This window comes from Nycticebus coucang, chromosome 20, assembly GCF_027406575.1.
Source record: "Nycticebus coucang isolate mNycCou1 chromosome 20, mNycCou1.pri, whole genome shotgun sequence".
NCBI lineage: Eukaryota > Metazoa > Chordata > Mammalia > Primates > Lorisidae > Nycticebus > Nycticebus coucang.
Window position 1 is genome coordinate 42,938,164 of NC_069799.1, and position 3,084 is coordinate 42,941,247.

Consider the following 3,084-nt stretch of genomic DNA (forward strand, 5'->3'; position numbering starts at 1 on the left):
ATGCTGAGAAGGAACATTGGGAGGAAGAGGAAGAAGAGGCAAAGGGACAGGAAGGTTAGACATGGGCTGCAAAACGCATGGATGATCCAGGTTGGTGACTATGGGACACTGTGTCCAAGTGGAGGCCAAGCTCCCAGGAGCTCCCAGGCCAAGCTCAGGGTGGCCGGGAGCAGCTCTCAGGGAAGGGGAGCCCACAACTCGCCTGCCCATCCACGCAAAAGGAAGTAACACACAGAGCCCTGTTTTCGCACCTTCTACCTATGAAAAGACAAATTGTTATCAGTCGTGAAACAGAACTAACTGTTGTTACCACTTCAAGCATTTGGGGTTTGTTTTCTTCTCTTTGAACGGAAGCAACCAAGAACAGGTAAGCGTTTATCTCAGTTTCCCCCTGAAAACCAGGCCGTTGATGAATTTTCTTAACAAAGGATACTGGTATCCTTTGGTATAAAATTGAAAGAAAGAACTGGTATAAAATTGAAAGAAAGAAATTGCTGGAAAATGTCAATGTATTCCATGCTGACTTCTCTGGTTAATTGAGTAGGCTAATTTTTTTTTCATTAATATCAGAATTTCAGTTTTGGTCTGGGGATATGTCCTGAAACAGGCGCATTTGCTATTATAAATTGCCCTGAAATTACGTGTAATATGCTGAAAAATTCTATGCTTTTTCTTTGTTAAATTCTGATTCTTAATTCTGGCTTTGCCTACATAGCTAACCATGGTTACACCAGTTGTCTGTTGGTCTTTTGCTATGCTTTGCTTTGCCTTATTTTACAAATTTGATTGTGGTCTCTAAAATGCCTTGAATTCCTTGAGGGAGCTGTGTTATTTGTGTAGATGAATATCTCTACCCGGCTGGTGGAAGCTGATGCTAAAACTGCTGACCAAAAGACAGATGCATTTATAACCCTCATCTCCCCAGGAACCACTGTCAGGAAGACGAAATAACTGAAGGGCCAAATGGACAATCACAACGGCTACTGCCAGCCTCGGTGAAGTTTCTTGGCAGGGCCCTGTGGCCCCACGCATGTGTTCATACACAGAGGACAGACCCAGGGAGGGACCACGTGTGTGTATGCAGGAACATATAGCGGAGGTGGCGAGCCCTGTGTTTCCCTCTTGCATCTACCACTTTGTGAGCGGTGAAGCCTCAGTTTCCTCCGTTTCGGGTTGAGAATAGAATCTCCTCTCTTCCTCCATTTCTCCACCTATCTGAATACTATGCAAAGAGATCAAGGCCCATCGCCTCCATGAGAATGGGTTTTTTTCATTCTGTTTTCTGCGCTGCCGTAGTCCCAGCACCCAGGAGACATTGCAGGCTCTACTCAACATTTGCAGAATGAATGAATGCATTCATTACTTCACTCCCTTGGTTTTCCATCACTCCTTCCTTCTGTGTGGGGGAGTGGCACCTCCTCATCCTCCCACCCCATTCTGTGCCCACGTCCAGGATTCCCCAGCCCTGAGTGGACATCAAGGTGGGCTGTGGCATCTAGTTCACTGTGCACCCCAAGGCCCAGCCCCAGAACCCTCACTCAGGTATGTGCTAGGGATGGGTGTGGGAGAAGCCCAGGGTTACAACCTTGTCCCCTGGATGAAACTGGAATTTCCTTGAGGACAGAGCCTGTGTGTCTGGGGGTTTTCAGCCCCTGCCTCCCAGCACCTGTTTCATGAATGCTCACACACACAAGGGTGGACAATTCAGTCTGTGAACTCATCCTAGAAAAAGTGCCACCTACCTCATTGCTGAATATCACCTTGGTCACCTTCCGCGTACTGCCCTTGGGAAGGTCTGCACTGATGCCAGCATCTTCAAAGCAATCTGGAACTCTTTTTCTGGAATGGCCATCAGAGCTGTCATCCTACAAGGTCTGACAGTTTGCAAACTCATCCTAGAGAAAGTTCTTCTCCTCAGACTGTCTCCCAAGTGGTGTTCGATCTTGCAGTTGCCAAAAGCGCTTTACCCATTACTCTTCGATACATCTTTTATCATGAAATTTCCTCCAGGCTGCTGAGGACCTGTCCTAAGTTCAGTATTCCTCGCAGCTTGGGACACAGGGGTCTGCTCTGGGGCACATGCACGCTCTGCCCTCCCCAATACCTGTGCAGAAATCGGAACCTCATTTCCCCCTTTGTGCAGGCCTCTTACCCCACACCCCAAGGCCAAGGAGCCTGGCAATCAATCCCAAAGCCCCCTCGGCAGCTCAGCTCTCCCAGATGAACCCAGAATCCTAAGATGTGGAGGAACAAACATTCTGGATGAAGACCCTGGAGATGCGAAGGTAAGATGGTAGCATGTTCATGAAGCTCAACCAGTCCTAGAAACCAAATTTTGTCCCTATCATCTATAGTCTATAGAAGGAGGACTGCATATTTTTTCAGGAAGAGCATTGGGTTTGGAGATGGGGACCTCAGTTTGAGATCTCTTTCTCTTGATAACTTTGTGACATGGGGCATGTCTTGCAAAAGACCACCAAGATGGCTGATTAGTCTGAGGGAGAGCTTTCTGGGTGATTGTGTTTGCAGACTGGGGAGAGACAGCCTCCAGTGTGGACTGAAGTCACTCTCTCTTAGATGGAAAGGGCCTAAGGTCTACTACATGACTACCAGGTCTGTAGTAGGCAATGTAGCTATACACATTTAGCAAGTTTGAGGAGGAAAGCTATATATATTCATGAGGGCAGCTAAGCGCATGTGTAATATGTAAACATATATGTGATACACATCGGGTTCACTTTGGGGTAAGGTTTTAGCATTAAAATGAGGTGATAGTTGGCTCTTTATGTCAAAAGGTGAATGATAGGACACAAAGACAGTTCTGTGTCCAGTCTCCTTCAACTGGCTGGAACTGGCTTGAGGTCTGGCATTGCTCATTCTTAAGAAAGAATGTTTGCAAGGCCAGTCTTCTGCCAACCAGAGCTGTGTTCTGGGTTGTAAATCAGAATTAGTAAGGGTCTGACAATTTGCCTGATCGCTCTTATTGTTAGGGAGTTTAGCAAGAGTGTGGTTTTTCTTACAGCTGTAGAAATTTAGAGAGTTGCTAAGCCAGCCAAGCTCCAAACCCGTCACTCGACCTACAGG

The 3,084-nt window shown here is 46.9% G+C and overlaps 1 long non-coding RNA gene across 1 annotated transcript; it reads left to right on the forward strand.

The window, feature by feature from the left end:
• The first annotated feature begins 300 nt into the window (after nt 1-300).
• On the forward strand, nt 301-2,516 carry LOC128573026 (uncharacterized). The gene is made up of 3 exons (XR_008376299.1): nt 301-367; nt 926-1,542; nt 2,144-2,516. It is a non-coding gene; the product is annotated as an uncharacterized LOC128573026 (long non-coding RNA).
• The last annotated feature ends 568 nt before the right edge of the window (nt 2,517-3,084 follow it).